Raw genomic sequence first — 23,246 nt, 5'->3', positions numbered from 1 at the left:
TAAGGAGGGCCTGAACTGGTAGCTGGATGAGAGAAGGAAAAGAAGATGAAGTAAGCAGATTTGGGAAAACAACTTCGTAAATAAATGAGAAAATAAAATTTTATAGAAGTTATGATAAAAAATGTTTGCAAGATACAACGTGGAATGGGGTAAAAAAAAAGTTTTCTAGGTGGGAAGGAGAGACTTAACAGAAAGACTGCAAGCATGTTCCACTTTAAAAAGTCAGTAAAACATTTTGTCTTCTCTAAAAGAATGAGTTTAGGTTGGATGATCTCTGTGATCACATCCAGATTCAAAATTGTGTGATATTCTATTGTAATATACACATTCATTAAGAGTTTGTGTCTAACCTGGTGGAAGTCTCTGAGAAGAAAGGGAAACAGTGGAGTCATTATTCTATAATGGACTTTGTTGGAAGAAAACACATTGTATTAAATGACTACAAATATCAACGTGCTTGGCAAGACAGCCATATTGTCTCAGTGTGTCTGATCTCTTGTTCCAAAAAAATGTCTATTTCACATCTTTTTTCCATTCAAAATTATCACCCTCCCTCTCCCTCTCTTTCCACCCCATGACCACACTCCCCACCTACCCACTCAAAGATCCATCTCTACATAGTAGTTTTACTTTTAAATCTAAAAACAGGGAAAATGAATATTATTTTTAGGAAAATTCAGATATCACTAAAGCTAACCCCTGCCAAGTAATCTGAACACTCAATATATTACTATCATAGAATATATTTTTGAAGAAATATTAAAAGGTTTTATAAATGGACACTACTGTCATTTGCCAAAATGATGTTAACATTAGCCAAAGGAATACAAAAATATTGATTTCAATAACCAAGAGTGAATGTTTCTGGCAACTACAGTGTTTTAGAAGTAAATATTTTAAATGCACACTTACTTTAATGGACAGAACACAAATGTGTACTTGTATGACGATATTAAAGCATCTCCAAGTGTTGTCTTTTCTATCAGGACTTCATTACATTTTTCCTTATCAGATTTTTTTTTTACCTTTCTCCTAAAACTTCTCCTTTTCCATGTTCATGCAGAATATCTACTATCATATGAATATTCTGATATATAATTACTGGCCCACATCTGTGGGGAAATAGGTTCTACTTACATAAATGGGTTAGGAAAAAGCTTAGGGAAGAAAGCCACCATGAAGGGGCAAAAGCTCCCCAAGGTAGCTAGCGAGATATTGTAACAAGACCATGAGTAACTTATTATTTCCTCCAAGAAATAACTTATTTCCTCCAGGAAATTAATTTCCCTCTGACGCCAATATCACAAACTCCACTTGACCCCCAGACTCTCTGCTTCTTACACACACAAGTTAATGATTACTGTCTGATTGTTTTCTCCACATTCACGTGTGTAAGATCTTCTTTTCTTCACGTGGGTAATATCTTGAGAGCTCAATACACATGGATACAAAACTCCTCTTTGGGGCTCTTGTCTCCTCTGGACATTAGCCTTTCTCGTATTCAATTCTGCATCCACTCTCTTGCTGGACAAGAGAGAACTCTAGACTCATAGTCTGTGACACACATCTTTTCTATTTTTTCAAAATTGTTGCCTTTCTCAGAATTTCAAATTTGTTTGAAAATTGTTTTCTCCCAGGACACATTAGTGTTAATGTCTCTGGTGCATATTAAAGAACATTGAGACAGAGGAGGTAATGATAGCAACACAACTGAAGTGGTTGTGACTGAGTCTGATAAAATTAAAGTTTTAGTAAAGACCAAAACTTGGAGGTGCCTGGGTGGCTCAGTCACTAAAGCTCCTGACTCTTGATATCAGCTCAGGTAATGAACTCATGGTCATGGGACTGAGCCCTGCTTGGGATTCTCTCTTTCCCTTTCCCTCTGTCCCTCCCCTCTCCTGCTCCTGCTTGCATATGAGCTCTCTCTTTTTCTCTCTCTCTCTTAAATAAAAAAAAAGTTTAAAAAAAAGACCAAAACTTGAAAATGTGGCTCTATGTGCATGTTTATCCATAACTGAATGCATTAATCATAATTCAGACCTCTGCTTTTGATACCATGCATAATGAACCATGCTTCTAAATGCTTCCCCTTTCCATTTACTGGTTAGTTTATGAGTCAGTTATTGGATTTTGAAGGTTTTTATAAAAGACTGATAATAAAAATTGATTGCAAAGTACTCTGAAAGCCTCTCCTGATAACTGTTCTGGAGAGAAAAATAGTTTTTTACTTTCTGTTCCTTCATAACGTTCCCCAGCAGATTATGTATTCCAGAAGGAGTGTACATGTAACATAAATTCCTAGATTTTTTTAAAAAGTCATTTAAGAATATTGTCCTTTACTTCAATTAAAAATCTAGTATTTACCTTGAAGCATTACTGTACTGGCAGCTATCAAGAACAATAAGAACATTGGCAATCATTTTGATTAAACTAAATCACTCAGAGTTTCCAAATAATTACTAATACATGGGGGGGAGATCTAATTCTTAATTTAATTAAAATAACCTAAGTAATTTCAAATAAATTTTAAACTCCTACTGATTTCTGGAAGTTTGACCTGCATAATGATTCAAGAGTGACGTATTATTTTTATAAAATATTCGCACACTTTTTATTATAAGCCTATATAATTTATTGACCATTATAGTATACATGATGACATAACTACTTTGTTCCTCCACATGTTAACTAACCTTAATAACTTTTTGAGGCTAATGCAATTTTTATGTAGGTCTTGGATACTAACAGAAAAAGAGTAATTAAGCCATTTGATAGGTCAAGAAAAACTATTTAAGACAGTTTTCCTGAGAAACCAACACATAATAACAGTGCTGATTTAGATTTTAGAAAAATCAAGGTCTAGTTGTATTTATTTAGTTGGTAACGATTCTCAAATCCTGTAACTCCTTTGTATCTTTATCTATTGAGAGATACTGGTAATAAATTATAGCTTCCTTCAAGTCATACTTATACAGTGAAGTTAATTGAGAGAAATGAGCTACATAAAACAGAGACCATGTTTTCTACTTTTCATTTTAAGTCATGAGCTCTTAAATCCATGAGGTCTGCACTTAAGACATCAGATGACAGCTGCTTCCAATCACTGTTCAGGTACTTGGTCCAGAACCAATTGCCCTGATTTATACACTGTGTTCCAATCAGTTTCTAACCTTTTTTATTACCGATGATATTTGTCATTCTTCAATTTATAATCTAACTTTGCCTTTCTGCCAGATATTTTACCCTGTTTTTCCAGTATGACCTTGTCCATCGCTTCCAGCCTGGATTTTTCTTCTAGATTGCTTCATCTTTCGCAGAGCAATGCATTTAGCCCAGCCTCCTGTGGGTGGCGCTCTTGCCTGAGTCTCCCCAGCCTGAAAGCAGGCTCTGAGGGCTGCCTGTTTGTCTGCCAGCGGTGCCCTGAAGGAACAGCTTTCCCCACAGGCCAAGGCCATACTATGGTGTGGTGGGAAGGGCATCAGGCCTGCCAGACAAAAACTCCCCTGGCAGCCGATCTGAGATTCCAGCCAAGGATCATAAGCGTTGTTCTTTAAAAATAACTTTGTTTTTCGAATCTGTATCCTCCTAGCCGCCATTTCTACCTTTTCCTATTGAAATAATTGTGTTCCTACATGATTATTGAGAACTCAAGGTTTCTTAAGATTTCAACAATTGTGCTATAGAAGAACAGATGGTGATTGGTAAGCAAGATTTTTACGTTTCTTGTAATCTGTCTGCCCTTTATTCTGTTTAAGTGCTCAGAAAGTAGAAGGAGGTATTTACAAAAGTTTTCCTCTCACTAACAAGACACTGTACATACTTGCAGCAGAGGAGAGTGGCCCAGGGGTGATGGTAACGGAAGTGATGGAAACTAATCAGAATGAGAAAAATCCAGATGGACCCAGGGAACAGTATCAAGACTGATCCTCACCAGATGATTTGAATTCCTAAAACCTGGGATGTACTGAGTTTTTGTTTCACTGTGGATGTTGCTTTCCTTACACTTGCCTTCTGAGAGGAAGTAGATTTTTTTTTTTAATGTTTTATTTATTTCTAGGAGAGAGAGACAGCGTGAGCAGGGGAGGGTCAGAGAGAGAGGGAGTCACAGACTGAAACAGGCTCCAGGCTCCGAGCTGGCAGTCAGCACAGAGCCCGACGCGGGGCTCGAACCCACAAACCGCGAGATCATGACCTAAGCGAAAGTCGGAAAGTCGGAAGCTTAACCGACTAAGCCACCCAGGCGCCCCGAGAGGAAGTAGATTTTAACAAGATTAAGCGTTTTGTTGCCTGGAAAAAAGAACATATTAATTGGTAAATAAATCATCAAAATGCATTTAATTAAGTGCATAAGCTTCTTACAACAGCACAGCACTTTCTGGAATAAAGGGAGTCCTAGCCATGTTGATTTGGGGTAGGCTGGGATGAGGTGCATCGAAGGGGAGGGCCGGATCCAGGTCAGGTAGCCCTTGGTGGTGGGAAGACTAAGAACAGCCTGTAATAAACATGGGGATATGCTGGGAAGAAATCACCAATATGACTAAGAGATGAATAAAGGAGGGGCAGAGGAGATCTTAATGACCTTTACCCTTTGGGGAGGGTTTACAGTTAATTTGTTTAAAGTTGTGAGTTCCTTGCGGAACAGAGGAAGCAACCAGAGAAATATACACATAGGAGGATGTCTTATAAAGAGCAGTTAATATGTACTCCCAGGCCCAGCCTCAAAACTCGGATGGCCTGGAGTCTACTCTCCCTTCTCCTCCTATTCCTGAAGCACACGCATGTGGATTCCCCAACCTGAAGGTTTCATCTGGTTCCAAGACTGGCCTGGCCACCCCATACACCTGCAGTGAGGGGGCCCCGTTAACAGGAAGTTCTGGAATCCTAGGTAGCTAAAAGGAAGGGATCCAGGTCTGGGTGAACATGTTCTTTTGGCCACTTAACTCCTCAAATTGGAAGAGGCAGGGCAAGAAAAGGCAGGTACCCTGAAAAGTAAGGAACTATAGCCTCCTCCTTCCCACCTCCCACCGGTGATATTACCCTAGTGTTATATACGCATGTGCACAATATTCATTTAAAGTGACTTTCAATTTAGTTCAAGACATGTACAAGACTTCATTAACACCACTTAGAAAAATAGAGAACATCTCAGTGAATGAAAAAGCACTGTATTACGTCTATAAGTCTGGGTAAAAATTGTGACTTCTTTGGAAGAAGGGTCAAGTGTGTTCACTTCTGCTCTCTGGATCATAGAATAATCAAGTTTCTAGCTTAAACATCATGTTTCATTTTACAGAGAACAGTGAAATCGAACGAGCTGAGATATCTAGACGTATCTTGTACGCAGTAGCAGCTTGTAAATATTTACTGAATGATGAAATTATTACCCAAAACTAGAGACAGTGAGAGAGCCAGGGGACTCTTGATTCCAGGTAAGTTGTTTTGCAGTGCCCATCCTCATGTTTTCCCCAGCCATATTCAGCGATGCATTCAGACGTAATCATAGCCCTATAGGTCTGAAAGCCAATGTGGAAAGGGAGAGGGGAAAGCAAAAAGACTCCCCTCCCAATCACAGTAATATGTCTTTGTGCACTTCTAGTTAAGAAGAAGAACACCATAGTTCCAATCCTTTTAAGGGGTATAACAAAACGACCCTGGCATAAAGGAAGCCATTCTAACCGTCTGCTTAAAAGGGCTTAGAAGAAGTATGTTAGCTTCGTTAGCCCAAATACACACAAAAAAGGATATGGGAGTATATCAAAGTGTACCTAAAACCCTTTTCTTCCAGAGAATTACTGAACAAAAATCTGGCCTACTATCACTTTCTGGGTACCTCAGCAAACAGCCTGTGCCAATTTTATTTTATAGTATCAAATATTTTATCTAAACACAGTAGTTACTTGAGACAGAGGACTGGATTTAGTCTTTTATTAGCAGTCCATTGTTTAAAAAAAATAATACAACTACAGATTGGCTAAAAGCATGGAGTCATTCTCTACGAAACCAGTGTTCCAAATGTAATTCCATCTGCTTGATACTTTGACATTTTAGGTCTGGAAAAGCACAGGGTGAAAGACAGCAGAGAGCAGGGAAATTTTAGTTGAGAAGTGCAACAGCTCACTTAGAACAGAGCTTCACGAAAGCAGAACACAAAACCACTGTGACTAATACATTTTTCAGATTTATTAAGTAGAAAGGCTCGGAGGCAAAAGACAGACAAGAGGCAAACACAGCTGGCTCTTGCACCAGCTCTTCAGGATTCTGGTGTGATGCCCTAAGATTATTTTCATAGCTGGGCAAGAATGATACGTTGTAAATGTATAACTCAAGGGCAAGACAATACTTTCTGAAAATAGTATTTTCTACTGAGATATCTACAAAAAAAATGGGTATAAGAGTCACACCAACTGTTTCTCTAGATAGGGTGCACCTGTTTAAGAAAGAAAAATGTCTCAAGAATTTGTTCTCCAATTTCACATCTCTTGACCTTTGCAACCATTAACTTCACAATGCTAATAAGGGACAGCCCAAAGCTTAAATGAATCTGTACTTGGAAAGTATATTGGATGTTTATTCATCCAGACCAGATAAAGTTCTCTTCAAAAAAGGCAAAAACGTTAACTTTATTTTGCACAGATATAACTGGAAAATGCATATTGAAAGGGCTAGACACTTAATATTAAAAGTATGTGATTGTTGCTTAAAAAACAATACCTTCTTTTTTGGTAACAGCTTTACTGAAATACAATTCACATGCCATACAATGGTTTTTTAGTATATTCACAGAGTTGTGCAACCCAACACAGTCAGTTTCAAAGCATTTTATCACTCCCAAAAGAAATCCTGTAGTCCTTAGTTTTCACCCCGCCTACCTAGATTCTAAGCCCATCATAGGAAACCACTAATTTACTTTATGTTTCTGTAAAGTTACCCCATTCTGAACATTTTATATGAATGGAATCTCATCATATGTGGTATTCTGTGATTGATTTTTCTCTTAGCATAAAATTTTTGTGGTTCATTTATGTTATAGCATGTATCAGTAATTCATATTTATTTTTGACTGAATGATATTCCACTATATGAATTAAACCACATTTAGTTTACCCACTCACTAGCCAATGGACATTTGGGTTGTTTACACCCTTTGGCTATTATGAATAATGCTTCTATGAAAATTGGTGTACGTGTATTTGCATATATATGTTTTTACTTCTCTTAAGTATATACCCAGGAGTGGAATTTTCTTGGGTCACATGACAGCTTGATGTTTAACTTTTTGAAGAACTGCCACACTGCTTCCCAAAATGGCTGTACCATTTCACATTCCCACCACCTATGTAATGAGGATTAAAATTTCTTTACATTCTCACCAAAACTTGTCATTATCTGTTTGCCCATTTAGTAAATGGTTTATCTTTTTAGTATTGAATTGTAGGAGCCCTTTCTATATTCTAGATACCATCCCCATAGCAGATATATGATTTGGGGATAATTTCTCTCATTAACAAGAGTTGTCTTTTCACCCTTTTGAGACTGTCCTCTGGAGCACAAAAAAATTTAATTTTGGTAAAGTCTATTTAATATTTTGTTGCTTATGTTTTTGTAGTGTATCTAAAAAACCATTGCCAAATCCAAGGTCATGAAGATTTATACCTACATTTTCTAGTTTTAGCTTTTTATTTATTTTTATTTTTTTAATGTTTTATTTATTTCTGAGAGAGAGGGAGACACAGAAGCCAAAAGAGGCTCCAGGCTTTGAGCTGTCAGCACAGAGCCCAACGCAGAACTCAAACCCACGAACCATGAGATCATGACCTGAGCTGAAGTCGGATGCTCAACTGACTTAGCCACCCAGGCGCCCCTTAGCTTTTTAAATATATTTGAGAGAGAGAGAGAGAGAGAGAGCACACACATGGAGGGAGAGGGGCAAAGGGAGACAGAGACAGAGAAAGAGAGATAGAGACAGAATCTTAAGCAGGCTCCACACTCAGCACAGAGCCTGACACAGCGCTCGGTTCCATGATCCTGGGTTGGTGACCTGAGCTGAAAGAGTCAGATGTTCAACCAATTGAGTCACCCATATGCCCCAGTTTTAGCTTTTATACTTAGGTCTTTAATATATGTCAAATTAATTTTCACATGCAAAATTGAAGTAGTAGTCCAACTTCATTCTGTTCAAGGTGGATATAAAGCTGTTTTACTGCCATTTAGCAAAAATACTCTTCTCTCCATATTGAACGGTCTAGGGACACTCATTGAAAAGCAATTGACCACAGATATGTGAGTTAATTTCTAGGCTTTCAATTCTATTTATGGATCTATACATCTATCTCTATGCCAATACTATGTTGTCTTGATTATTCTCATTTGTAGTAAGTTTTAAAACTGGGAAATGTAAGTCCTTCAACTTTTTCTAACATGCTTTGGCTATTTTGGATACTTGGCTTTTATATATGCATTTTGGGATCAGTATGTCAGTTTCTACAAAGAAGCTGATTGGGATTCTGATTGGGATTGTGTTGAATTTATAGATCAGTTAGGGAAGTATTGCCATATTAGTAACATTAATATGATATATGATACATAATATGTATGTTATATAATATATTAATATTAATATAATGATTTCTGGTTCAGAACACAAGATATCTTTCTGTTTACTTAATTCATTAGTTTCTTTTTAAAATATTTTCTAGTTTTCAGAGTATTAGTTTTGTATATATTTTGTTAAATGTATTCCTAAGCATTTTATTCTTCTTAAATTTTTTGTATTACTTATTTGTTTATTTGAGAGCAAGAAAGAGAGAAAGAGAGTGCACATGAGCTGGGGAGAGGAGCAGTGGGAGGGAAGGAGGGAAGGAAGAGAGAGAGAGAGAATATCTTAACAAGCTCCACATTCAACAAGAACCTGACTCAGGGCTCAATCCCATGACCCTGAGATCATGAACTGAGCCACAATTAAGAGTTGGACATAAACAACTGAGCCACCCAGCCACCCCAGCATTTTAGTCTTTTTGATGCTATTTTGAATGAAACTATTTTCTTGATCTTGGTTTTGAATTGGTCACTGCAAGACTACAGTAGAATTTAAACTCTTATATATACATACAATATACTGACTTTTATATCTTGATTTTGTTGCCACAACCTTGCTGAATTTGTTCATTAGTTCTAATAGTTCCTTAGTGGATTCCTTAGTGTTTTCTATATATAATATCGTGTCATCTCAAATAGAAATAGTTTTACTTCTTAGTAATGCTTTTTAAATAATAATTCATAATATTTTAGCATTAGTTGAAACAGCTGAATGTATTATGACCAGATGTAAGAACTTAGACAAGTATCTGGGTTTTTCACTTTTATCAAAATCTACTTTCCACTAATGTATAGTTATCTCTGATAAAACATTCCTTTTCTCTTCTTTTTGTTTTCTGTTCTTTAACATAAATTTCCTGGACAATTGTTTCTTCTGAACACTTTACTTCTTTACAGTAAAATGACTGTCTTGCTGTAAAAATAGAGATGTTATACCATTTATTTTGAAATGATTGTATTATTTAATCAGTTGCAGGTTCAGTAGTCATTTTTAAAATATTTATTTACTTTAGGGAGAGCTCAAGTAGGGGAGATGCAGAGAAAGGGGGACCGAGGATTGGAAGTGGGCTCTGTGCTGACACGCTGACAGCTGTGAGCCCGATGTGGGGCTTGAACTCACATACCCTGACATCATGACCTGAGCTGAAGTCAGACCAACTGAGCCACCCAGGTGCCCCAGGTCAGTAGTCTTTGATTCAATAAAATAAATTTCTTTATAAAATAATTTTACACAGAAGTCAAAAGTACAGAAGAGCAATGTCATATCACCATGCAGTAAATTTGTACTAATATAAATAAAATAACAGAACATCTGTCCACAAAAGACCAATTAAATGTTTAATGTATGTATCCCCGACATCACAAAATGTAAATAACTGCCACATATGGCAACTTTTCTCATCTACATAGAAACCTTTTTTGTGGGGTGCCTGGGTGGCTCAGTCGGTTAAGCGTTAAGTGTCTGACTTAGGCTCAGGTCATGATCTCGTGGGTTCGTGGGTTCGAGCCCCACGTCCGGCTCTGTGCTGACAGCTAGCTCAGAGCCTGGAGCCTGTTTCAGATTCTGTGTCTCCCTCTCTCTGACCCTCCCCTGCTCATGCTGTCTCTCTTTATCAAATAAATAAAACAGTTTTTAAAAATTTGGAAAAGAAAACTGTTTCTGCAATCACTTTGCAACACATTGAGTAAAAAACTACAGCATCTGGCACAAGACTGATAGCAAAGCAATAAAAATTAGTGAAGAATTATAAAACAGATCCTATGAACACTGAAGCTTTCAACATGTCCCTCTGTCTCTGTACAAAATGCATCTATCATTCCCATATGGCTGTCTTTATTAGGATTACGTTTCTGAGGCACTCATTAAAGAGTTTAGCTGATCTGTTGCCCCAGAGGGGACTGAGGTCAGGGGCAACCTCCTGACCCCAGGATGTAGTCTCCAGAGCCAAGGAATATTGCAAGGAGGGAGACCGTGAAGTTTCCCTAAGAAAATATGATCTCTTTTAAGGAGTTTTATCTAGAAGCTGGAAGACAGACAGAGATGCTACAGTTAGGGCAAGGTTAACATCCCTCATCAGAAAGAATAGATTAACCTGTGACACAACTCGAGTGCTGTGCTATTTTGTATTAAGTGCTTGAATAAAGGAAATGTCTATAATTGCAGAGAAAGTTTAAGCAATTAGTCTTCTAGTCTGGCTGGCTGTATTTCATATTTTTGACAATTACCCACTCACACATTTTTGAAGACAAAGACTTAACTGTTATAAAAACAGTTATTGAATGTATACTACAATTTGGCACGGCTGATAGCCTATGTTATCACTAATTCATAAGAAAGCAAACCGCAAGAATGCTTACTTACAAGTGACTTATCCGAACATGCCTCCATAAACTGTATTGAAATGCTGTTGATTTTAATCTCAGTGGAGCACTGGAGCATCCTTATTAGTAAGAAGGTAGGAAAATCAATCTAGAAGTGAGTTAGCTATTATCCAGAATGATCTGAAGTTTAAACTTGATCTGACTTTTAATCTTAGATCTACCCTTTTCTGATTATTTCATATTGTGTAAATCACAAAATCTCTCTTAAGGCCTGGGTTTTTGTTTGTTTGTTTGTTTTATCAGTAAGCTAAAAGCAATGAAAAGCACTTAGTTTATGAGGTATTTTAAAGATGAGATGAGAAAGTGCACATAGAAAAATTCAGCAGAATTCTTGACACATGGTTCTCAAATAGACTTTGCTTCTTATTTGCTGCTTAGCCTATCTGAAATCTTAATAATTTATATGTCTTATACTCACATTTACTTATGATTAAGAACTAATAATACACTACAGTTTCCTCATTTATAACACATGCATTGATAGTGTCTATTAGTAATGGTAGTAAAGCACTTTAAATAAAAAAAAAATAGGGGCGCCTGGGTAGCTCAGTCAGTTAAGCTTCTGACTTGGGCTCAGATCATGATCTCATGGTTCTTAGTTGGAGTCTCATGTCATGATCAACTGCATAGAGCCAAATACTCTGTCTCCCTCTCACTGCCCCTCCCCTAACCCCCACNCCCCAATCCCCCATGTGCTCTCTCTCAAAAAAATAAATAAACATTTCTTAAAAATTCAAAAGATAAATATATAGGGGCACCTGGGTGGCTCAATTGATTAAGTGTCCAACTTCGACTCAGGTCATGATCTCACAGCTTATGAACCTGCGCGCCGCGTCGGGTTCTGTGCTGACAGCTCAGAGCCTGGACCCTGCTTCAGATTCTGTTTCTCTCTCTCTCTCTCTCTCTGACCCTTCCCCACTTGCACTCTGTTTCTCTCTCTCTCTCAAATATAAATAAACATTTAAAAAATTTTAAAAAGATAACTATATAATACAGATTGTATTTTATATATACTATATAGCTATATATAAAGGACATATATACAATGCTATATGTATATATAGGTATATATATTTATTTATACTATATATCATAATATATCTATTTAATACATATACATTTTATGTATACATATAATAAAATTTCCAACTTTTATACATTAGCACTTGGATACTAACAGGCAACAAACCAAAAACTACATTGAACCATATGCCCCAATTAATTCAAAAATGGCTATTATGGCTAGGGTATGTCTTCTTCGCAGGCACTAAGAACACACTAGATGAGATAGGACAAGTCCATTTTATCTATGTATCACCTAGAGTTCTTAGCATAGTACCGAGGAAGTAGGAACTTGAAAGTGTTCAGTAAACTAAAATTACATCTCACACCTGATGAAAGATAGGGGAAGATGATACAGTAAATTAAAATGCTGAAAATACAAGGAAAATGTCACATTGGATATAGTATAAATATAAAAATATTTTACTTTAGTAAGTATTATTGAAAATTATATATTGGTACAATAGTAACTTTACACAATTTATAAATAAAGGTATAATATTAGGGATGTGTTCACAAATAAATTTTTATTAATAGGGTCTGTTTCAAAGGGTACAGAGACTTTGGTGGAGGTGTTCAAGTATTTCTCATCTATATACCTCTACTTCTATCTACCTGTTAATCCATCTTTGTTTTTAGCTTGAAATATCTCTCACCTGAAATTTTTGTTTATACCCAGATATGATGGAAGAAGAAAGAGCAAGAGGTAGGATTTAGTGTCAATGGGCATATAATGAAATTTGGGAAGTCTCCTAGGTATGTAATTCCCCAAGTCTCATGGGGACCACACAAATTATATGATAAAGGAACTCTATTTGTCAAACTCTTGATATGTATTTGAAATACTTCACAACTCATAGTTGGAGAATTTACCTTGATACACTCTTTGCATCTCTCTTGCTGAATTGAAGCAATCACCTTCTTATATAAGTCCTCAATAAAATTTGTAGGGGTTTTGGTTCGTCTGTTTTCAAAAAAGGACAATAACTGTCTTTACTTGTGGGTAAACCTAATCCCCTATTTCAACTACTTATAATCTTTTTTGTCACAGATTGTCCCCTACATAGGTTGCCTTCCTTTATCAACATGAAATATCAATAAATTTATATTTAATTATAAGTATATTATTTATATATAATGGATATGTATATGTTTATAATACATTATATATAATACAATAGATTATATAATTTGTACTCATACATAATACATACTATCTAATAATATATATAACATATATTATCAGTATGTATGAAATGGAATTGAAAAGGAGATAAAATGTAGCTCGTGTTAAATAATTCTTATTTATCAATACTTTAAATAATTTTGATCTCACTGACATTATTTTACTTTTTTGTTAAAGTCTTGATTTTTTTTTAACTTACTTATTTTAAGAGAGAGAGAGAGAACATCAGTAGGGGAGGAGCAGAGAGAAAGGGAGAGAGAATCCCAAGCAGGCCCCATGCTCAGCACAGAGCCCAATGTGGGGCTCAGTCTCACAATGGGGAGACCATGACCTGAGCCAAAATCAAGAGTTGGATGCTTAATCAACTAAGCCACCCAGACACCCTCACTAATATTCTTTTTAATTTTTTAGTTAAAAACATTTTTTAAAAATTTTATTCAATTTTGATAGAGAGAGAGAGTGAGTGAGGGGCATAGAGAGAGGGAGACACAGAATCTGAAGTAGGCTCCAGCCTCTGAGCTGTCAGCATAGAGCTCAACGTGGGACTGGAACCCACAAACCGTGAGATCATGACCTGAGCCTAAGTTGGACACTTAACCAACTGAGCCACCCACATGCCCCACTGATATTATTTTAATTGAGAGAAACATGACTTTTTTTTTAGCTTGGTTTGAGCCTTTGAGGTACAGCAATTCAAGACTATGGTTTTAAATTCTGTGTGTTTTTAAATACGATTTTAATGGAAAATATTCTTCACAAGCCCCATAGACCCAAATGAGAATGTAGGCTCTGCTTAGTGAATCACAATATCATTGTTCAAGCCCCTCTGCCAATTATATAAAAGATTTTTTTAGTCCAGCATTATGTCTCTATCTTCCCTGAGAACAACTGGTTATTTTTCCATGCTAGTTAGAAAGTACTTGCACTTTTAACTAGAGGAGGTCTTCTTTCCTCCTCTCCTTCACCCTCTAGTCCTGGAGCACCTGCCTATGTCCAAGACCACGTGTCAGTGAGAGAAGAAAATGGTTTTTCTCTCGAGGCTGCAAAAGTGGGGGGCGGGGCACATATGTATGTATGTGTGTGCATGCACATGTGCACATGTGTATTGATAGACATATACGTGCATCAAGGTTTGTTAAAAGCATATGATTGAAAACTGGCATTTATTGGTTGGCCTGTGTCTCAAAATGAAGATTTACATGCAACTCTCAAATGAGCTTTTCTGAGTTAATAATTCTTAGAGATACGCGAGAGTAAGAGGGAAAGAGGGAAGGTAGGAAGGACGAGAGAGAGATGGGAAAAGAGAGATGTTTTATGCTACAGCAGAAGAAATATTTACACCATTAAAATATAAAAAGGATCGACTTCAGGAGCTATAAAGGTAGAAGCAATATCTATCTCCTTCCTAAGTATTCCATTTAGAATCTGATCCTTGTATGGTTTCCAAATCCAGCTGTTGAAATCAACCATGATGAATGGACCGTAATAATTGTGTGATACACTTCATATGGTACCTCTCAGAATTGCATATGATCTGGAGCATCATTTATAAGAGTAAACAATGTGCTTCAGCCAAGCCCTCTCAGCTTATAAGTTGGCTTCATAATAAAAAAGAATCATGAAATCAAACATAAGCACATCTAATGGTAGTCTAAAAAAAAGAAAGACAGCCAGAGAAGCTTCTTACTTTCTATGGCCAATTCCATTTCTTCCATCAAAACTTGATTTTCCAGGTAACTTAACAGATTGTACCTGGTGTCATTTGCTGATTTTTCAGTTGGAAGAGGTAGAGCATAGTGTGAGCATAATTCTGGCAATGCCTGCATTTCCTTGAGAGCGTCCATATTAGATATTGAAAAGTGAAAGGTTAATTTTAATTTAAAAAAAGTCAAAGGAATAGCACTCAAGGAGTGAGATCTGCGGTACATTGAATTGTTCTTTAAGAAAATATGCCTAACTTTCTGTCGTGGTATTTTAAGTTTTGCAGTGTTCCAAACTTCAAGTCTCTACAACAGTAATTCTCAACACAAGGGCGCCTGGGTGGCTCAGTCAGTTGAGCTTCTGACTTTGGCTCAGGTCATGAGCCCACAGTTCATGACTTTGAGCCCCACATCCAGTGTGTTGGTGGAGGCTGCTTCAGATCCTTCGACCCCCTCCCTCGCTGCCCCTCCCCTGCCTCAAAAATAAATAAAAACATTAAATAATAATAATAATTCTCAACACAGGCTACCACACTAGAGTCATCTGAGGAACTGTTTAAAATATGGAACTCAGGCTCCACCTCAGGACAATGAAATAAGAATGGCTAGGAGGTAGCATGAAGTGGGGGGTTTTGTGTGTTTTTTAGGGTCTATGGTTTTTTGGCTGTTCTTAGTTTCTGTGGCATAAACCACCTTGGAGCAGCATTTTTTAAGTGCCTCCAGTGATTGCGGTGTGCATCCAGGGTTGAGAGTCATCTGGACTCCTGTCCTCCGGTTGCTTTTCATTGTCATTACGAATGACTCTAGTGGCAGCGACAGACCAGTCATAACTAAAATCTCAGGTCAATGTCCATTCTACTCTTTTTGTTCCTTTCTTGAAAATTTTTGTTCTAGACCAGTGTTGTCAAACTTCCTGGCTCATCAGAATCCCCTGGAGGGCTTGCTAAACCACACATTTCTAGGCCCCATGCCGAGAGTTTCCGATTCAGGAGGTTTGGAGTGAGACCAGAGAATATTCTGTTCTGTTAAGATCTCAGGTGCTGCTGGTGCTGCTCGTCCAGGAATCACACTTTGAGAGCCACTACTCTGAGCAGTCGGCAAAAACCTACCAGGTTCCTTCTTCCATAGTGATCTTTTCCCTCCAAAGGCAAGATTCTTTGACTAGTGACTAGCTCTCCCGAGTCCATCCCCGCTTCCCTTCTGATCAGTGTGTAACTTCTAGCAATTGTATTTGCCTCTCAGTAGCTATAGAAAGCTTCTAGCAGATTTTACCAACTGGACTCTTGCATTTGCTTTTAGTTCCTAAAGAGCAACTCTCTTTTCCTTGAAACATTTCATAAACACTTGAACTGAGTGACTTTCTTAAGAAATGATATTTTCTCATAAACGTACAACTGTGGTTACGCTACAATGTCTTTAGCGCATGCCATGCAGACATGAGAGGACACAAGTATGTACGTTTGCTTTTTCACGCACTACAAATAAAAGGGTGAACCCTCCCCCCGCGACTTTCCTCCTTCTGAATGCATTAATTTAAGAAACCCACTGCTGGAAAGTAAAAACTGATGCCCAAAGCCTGTGGAACACCAAGATAAACTTAAATCAGGAAAAAAACTTAAAATAAAAGAAGGAAGATATTTACTGAGCACCTACTATGGGCCTGAGCCTTATGCATTTTTAATTCATAAGACAGCAATAGTTAGTAAACCCTCCAAGTGATTCTTACACAGTCTAACATTTTGAGAACCATTGACCTAAGGAAATACATATTTGAATGTTGGCATTTGGGGGGAAAAAAGCACTTTGGGGCTTTCACAGATCTGAAGGAAGTCTCCCCTGAAAGAGAAATACCTGATAAGGGAAACGAGGTAGTTGGGAACTTGGGAAGAATAAGCCTTGGGGCTGAAGCGACGTACAGAGAAATGCACAGAAATGCACAGCAGTCACCTGCTTTGGTTGAGCCGTGTGTGTTGCCCTCTTGTGAGTTGTTTGGGCAGAATATGCTAGAAGACCCCTTCTGGAGTGGTAGAAGGGGGATGTTTTAGGCATAGCCTTACTGGTGACTTTCAGGATCCCTTCTTACCTCTGGGATTCCACCATTGCGAATGGTCCCAGGACCTCCCCCCCTCCCCCCGCAAACGTCAAAAATATAAATGAATTTATGGATGGGGTTAAGAATAAATAAATAATAAATAAATAAATAAATCTGGTTGGGGAGGAGAGGTGGGTGTGGCAAGGCAGGGATGATGGAGGGAGGGTGCTGCCTGAGTCAGACAGATTTAGACTTCATTCTGATAGTCCTTTCCTAGCTGGTGATCTCAGGCAAATTACTTAATCTAACTCAGGTTTTGTCCTTATCTAGAAAGGGGGATAATCATACCTACCTCAGAGAATTGTTGTGAGGATTAAAAGAGATAATGACCTGCTTGGCACCCAGTAGGAACTCAATTGTCCAAAGGCAGCTGGCAGACCCAGCTCTCCCTCCGGCATAATGGAAGAAGTCCTACCTTTTAAGTAGAAGCTTTTCACCATGGGTTTTGCTTTTCATCATCTGCTTTGTCTTGCGTGAATAGAAATGGCCAGAGAGAGAGAGAGAAAGAGCTGTGTCCTCCCCTGAGAGTAGGTGGGAACTGGTTACATGTCAGCTTGTTCTCTCCTCCTGCTCCCCAACCTTCCCAGGCTCTCCTCTCCAGCTCCCTTGTGGGTGGGGGTGGGGATGTTGCCATAGGCATGTTTATGTCCTACTCCAACACTCAGCTCTGCTCGGAGGAGGAGAATCGGCCTTAATTGCTCATTTACCTAGCATAACTCAGCAAATCTGTGTTTTAAGGAGAAATATCCTATATAGACCTTAGTTTCTCCATTTCCCACTTGGCCTCAGAAAGGTGAAATGGACTATTCAGGATAGAGGGGATTAGGTCTCCGTCTTTGTTTCTTCCATCCTGTTTTGGATTTGTGAATTCTAAAAGTAAATACTTAACAATGCATGGATGAATTCTGCGTGCCAGCTACCTGTCAAGTGTAGCAAGAACTCAGCCAGCTATTGCATTAGGTTTTGGTTTAAAGCCACTCTAAATGATTTATTGTTTTTAAATTATTTATGTGGCATTATTCCTTTCTTGTAAAATGCAAAAGTGCTGTCAGGAACAGCACAGCAGCAAGGTTATGAATGGTACTACAAGTAAATCAAGGTAATTAGAGGCTTCAAGTTGCAAATACTGACAAGTTCTCCACCAGCCACCACTTCACTGATGATAATAAAATTTGCATGATTTCCTGACATTATACTCACCACATATTTTCACTGCACGCTCACCGTAATTACTTAGGGCATGATCTCACACTCATGGCAAGCAGAACTCTCACTGAACCCAGCTGTGACTATTACAGATGCTTACAAATGAAGCGAATGGAATTAAGGGAAGAGTTCCCTACATAGCTTTAGGGATCTGTGATGTATCAACTGAATTTTGACAGCTCAGAAAAAGGAAAATAATCTCAACTAGTCTTAAGTCACAATCAGGTCAAATTATCATGGGACTAAAATATCTCAAAGACAGGATTGGGGTCCTGGGTTTTGTGACTATTGATTTCTACAATTTTTGTTTTGTTTTGTTTTTGATGTAAAAAAAAAAATCAAAGGTTATTTTAGTCCCTAATATGACAGGGCATATTGGCATAACTCTAGGTGTAATTATGGAAAGAAAACTTCTGTGTTCTTCATCGAGGATCAGAACGGGCAAGTAAAAGGGATTCAGTACACTCAAGATCCCATGGTCATCTCTTAAGGTAGGAGGTAATTCAAGCAGGCCAATTCAATATCTGCAATCCATATCTAGCCTCTCATTTTGTCAAGTTATTCCTCAGTGCTCGGTGCATCCCTCATATATGCCAGCACATGAACCCTTATACTCTCCATGCTCAGGCTCAGAGAAACAAACTTACATCTGACCATTTTCTCTTTTCTAAACCCCAGTAGAGAAGGGAATCTTTAGGTTCTGAACCATGCAATATATAATGGAGTTCCAAGGATGAATATACTGTATAAGCTAAAGCTTGGACTACAGAAAAAAAAAACAACAACCTGATTTTGAGTTGATTCTCATCCTTGCCTTGTGACCTGAGGAGATTGATAGAATCCCTCTGCCTCTNATGAGCACTGAGTGTTATGTGGAAACTAATTTGACAATAAACTATTTGTAAAAAAAAAAAAGAAAAAGAAAAAGAAAAATCCAGAAAGAGGAGATTTAAAGGTGCATCTGGTACATTTGGTTAAATAAAAGCATAAATAAAATATATATGACTTAGAAAAATCCTCCTTTGCTTTTGCAAAAGGATTTTGTGAATAAATGTGATTTCATGCCTATGAAAATTTTAAACTCTTCCAAATTCACTTTAAAAAATAAAGATTATTTACTTTTCTAAAGTTAAAAAAAAAAAGAATCCCTCTGCCTCTATTTCATCAACCTGAAAAGTGGGAAATTACTCATTCATGCGAAGTACCTGTGAGGGCTAAAGAGTTAAGGCAAAAGCACTGGGCACAGCACCTGGTCTGTAAGAAGTAATGGTCAATTATGAAATAAAAGATAAAATTAATTATCCAGAAGTATCCTATCCTATTTCATGGATTTTTTAGTAAGTCCACATAGACTAGAAAGCCTCACAATGGAAAGTCAGTGTCTGAGTTAAAACTAGGAAATAGCAAGAAAAGGAATTCTGTGTTTTATATTTCAATAAAACTCTCTCACGTTTGAAAAGAAGGAGGATTTTAGGACTGAATCATCTCTCCCCTCACCATGGAAAGCAACTAGTGGCATAACAATAAGCAGCCTCGTAGAGACAATTAGATCTTAGACTGTAAGTTACTGCTCCAAATCACAGTGGTCCTAAACCCAAAGATATATCTACTGGTAAATGCTTAAAGTAATGAAATTCATGAAAGATTCTCATATCTTCCCCTGGCCCTGGCCAAAGTTAACAATCATTATTACTGATGTTACCTCCTGTAGAACAGTTACAATGCAGGCATCTCCTTTCCTTGCATGAGTACGTTGGGGGGTGGGGGAAGTCACTTTTGTAATGGTAAGCTATATGAACTTGTAGTAACATATATGCAATCTTTAGAAAAGTAGAATAAAAGTCCATTGTAAATAGTTTGTGTTAATTACGCTAAAAGATTACATCAAACTCTGCGGTAGGTTTACTCATCTTTAATTATATCCATTTTTAGACCAGTAGTAACTTACGAGATTTCTGGAATGTGTTTAGTAATCCACGGAGGAGACTGACTCAGAGTCCCAGAAGAAAGATATTCAGTATGTCCAATTGCCATGACTGTTGACTTCTATCATTTGTTACCCACACTTTAACATGAATAGGGAATGCATCAAAAGTACATAGTTCAATTAGCACAATGGCAAGCATGAAGCTATTATGTAGATATGACATATTTTATGTTGAATCAGATGAGTGGCTGTAACTTCTGCTAAAAATATGCATGTCATTTTTCTTAAAGTGCCCTTTCCTTTGCCCCCTACTGTATTTTGAAGACAAAACAGACCATCTTTTGTAGAACTCAACAGTTTGCTCATTTTGTTGTTGTTGTTCTTAACAATAGTGTTCTCATTTCCTCAACTCAAGATCTGTGGAAAATTAATCCTATCAGCCCTCCCAGAGACAAGATCACAAGCTTTCTGAATGAGTGTCTCACTACTGAATGTGTGGCTTATCACTACAATATTTAAGCACGTCTTAAGGTCATTTCCTGTGAGTGTTATTACTATGGTTTTCCACTTCTGTGAGATTTTGAACAAATGACATAAATTTTAGTTAATGTAGCAGTCGATCAATCAACATGTTTACAGCTAGTAAGTTTACATATTTTTTTAAAAGCTTACATTTGGATAGTGCCTTAGGAGCAATTTAATCCAACTTGCTGTATCTTAGTGTATACATTTATTTTTTGCTTGTTTTTTGTCATTTTTGTGTTTATAACTGTTAGATTATTTTTTCTCCTTCTTTTCATTTGGAAAGAACTCACTCTCAGAAGGAGTAAAAGAGTCTTGGAAATGAGCTTAGAGGCGCCTGGGAGTTCAGTCAGTTTAGCATCCGATTCCTGATTTCCACCCAGGTCATGATCTTGTGGTTTATGAGTTTAAGCCCTGTGCTGGGCTCTGTGCTGACAGCGTGGAGCCTGCTTGGGATTCTCTCTCCGCCTCTCTTTCTGCCTCAACCCCACATGCGCTTTCTCCCTTGCTCTCTCTCAAAGTAAATAAATAAACTTTAAAAAAGAGAGATGAGCTTATATATGATTATATTAATGGGAGTTAAGCTAAGATGTGTGATCTATTTTGCGAGTCAAGTTGAAAACAAAATTTAAATACAGTGGGAGAGTTCAAAGGTTTTGCTTATCTCTACATTGGAATGATCTCTTCAGCTCCTTCTACTCCAGAGTGGAATGTTAGAAGACCTTTGACAGTTGGCCTATAAGCAGCAAAGGAAGTAAAGAAATGTTCTTTCATTTTTTTCATTCACTCAATTAACTGCACTGATTAAATTAACCATTTATTATTAGCATCCTCTCCTCCCTTCTCAGTAGTCTATAACTGTTAAATTGTTAATTTCTAAGTGCACCACATTCAAAAGTTTCAAGAACTGTGTGTTCTTACAAAAGACTTTTTCTTGTCCCTCTCCATCCTCTAGGGCCTTTCTAAAGGGAGCTTGCAGAAGTCTCCAAAGCTTTGGGGGAAAAACAGAGTTCTCTATGATTTACAATCTGAACAGAGGACAGCTCTAAAGGCAGCCAATTTGGAAAGTGAGATGAAGAGGAAGCAGAAGAAAACCTAGCTGTGATGGTTAATTTTATCTGGAAATTTAGATAGGGCTAAGGAATGCCCAGGTAACTGATAAAACATTATTTCTGAGTGTATCTGTGGGAATGTTTCTGGCGGAGAGTAGCATTTGAATCGGTAGATGGAGTAAGGAAGATAGCCCTCCCCAAGTGGATGGGGCATCATACAATCCATTGAGGACCCACATAGGACAAAAAGATTGAGGGAGTATAAATTCACTCTCTCTGTTTGAGTTGGGATACTTCTGCTTACAGATGGCAGATTGTGGGATTTCTAGGCCTTCATAATCACATGAGCCAATTCTTATAATAAAGCTCTTAGAGATATATACCTACAAACATGGACATAAATATCCTATTGGTTATGTTTCTCTAGAGAACCCTGACTAACACACCTCCTCACTTTGTGGAGGAACTTTACAAATCATCAAGGTAAGCCCCATTAACCAGTTCAAACCCTCCCAGTGACTTCACTGAAGTGCTAGTATCAGGACACAGACTCCCATCTGCCAGTCTCGATTCGTCCCATCACAGAGCAGTGAAGTCAAATGGCTCCCAGTTTGGGAGAGCTTATGTAAAATGAGACAATATGTATGAAACAACCAAAGGAAGAATTAAGTCATCCTTACTCATTTTTACATATCTGCACATAGTAAGTGTTTGAAAAATATTATCTGATAATAAAATGAATGGTTCCTTTAAATAATAAAATGGGTTTTTATATATACATCTATTTTTATTTGCTGCTGACCTATATGATTTGAAACTGACATTATTTAATAATGAATGTACATTTGACCTCCAAAATGAAATAAAGCATGGAGATCAAGCAATTGTCAACTCAGTTTGCTGAGTCCAATAATAAGGATATACCACTGAAAACTTCAATCTGTACTGCATTGTTAGTGGTGGACAATGGACCTAAGTTATCTAAGTCATGTCCTCATTTCTCTTTGCCACAGCAAATACCAACACAACAAGATGACTTACTCTGAACACGATCAGATTAAAGATGGTGGCTAGAGGTAAAAAGTAAGGATTAATATCAGAAGATACAAGACAAGTGTGCCTGGCACCATAAGTAAGAACACATTGTGACTTACGCATAATGCTTCAATCTTTTGCTTCATCTATAAAACCAACTTTTCTAACTCTGATGTTCTGGAAGTATAAAAGAGCCATTTCTGATGTAACCCAGCATATGCAATTTCTAAAGATCCCTGCAATATGCAGAATTGTGCAAAAAAGACCACAGGACCCATGAGAAAGTGGGGTTGGGAACACAACACTCAAAGCTTCATGAGAAACACGTAAAAGAGGATAGAAACCTAATAAAAAATGACAGTACAGTTCATTCGTGTTACATAGTTAAGACATATGTAAACACTATAATGCATGCGGCATTCTACTTTTTAAAAGGTCTTGTTTGTTTGTTTACTGAAGCTTCCAGAGTAACCGAGAAAGAGAAGAA

At 37.5% G+C, this 23,246-nt stretch overlaps 1 long non-coding RNA gene across 1 annotated transcript; it reads left to right on the top strand.

Annotated features, from left to right (window-relative positions):
• The first annotated feature begins 5,305 nt into the window (after positions 1 to 5,305).
• Positions 5,306 to 22,932, top strand: LOC144222331 (uncharacterized). Its single transcript, XR_013332379.1, has 3 exons — positions 5,306 to 5,429; positions 21,628 to 21,823; positions 22,738 to 22,932. It is a non-coding gene; the product is annotated as an uncharacterized LOC144222331 (long non-coding RNA).
• The last annotated feature ends 314 nt before the right edge of the window (positions 22,933 to 23,246 follow it).

The sequence above is a fragment of the Crocuta crocuta genome, unplaced genomic scaffold (assembly GCF_008692635.1).
Source record: "Crocuta crocuta isolate KB4526 unplaced genomic scaffold, BGI_CrCroc_1.0 scaffold674, whole genome shotgun sequence".
Lineage (NCBI taxonomy): Eukaryota > Metazoa > Chordata > Mammalia > Carnivora > Hyaenidae > Crocuta > Crocuta crocuta.
This window is presented reverse-complemented; position numbering and strand designations above follow the sequence as displayed.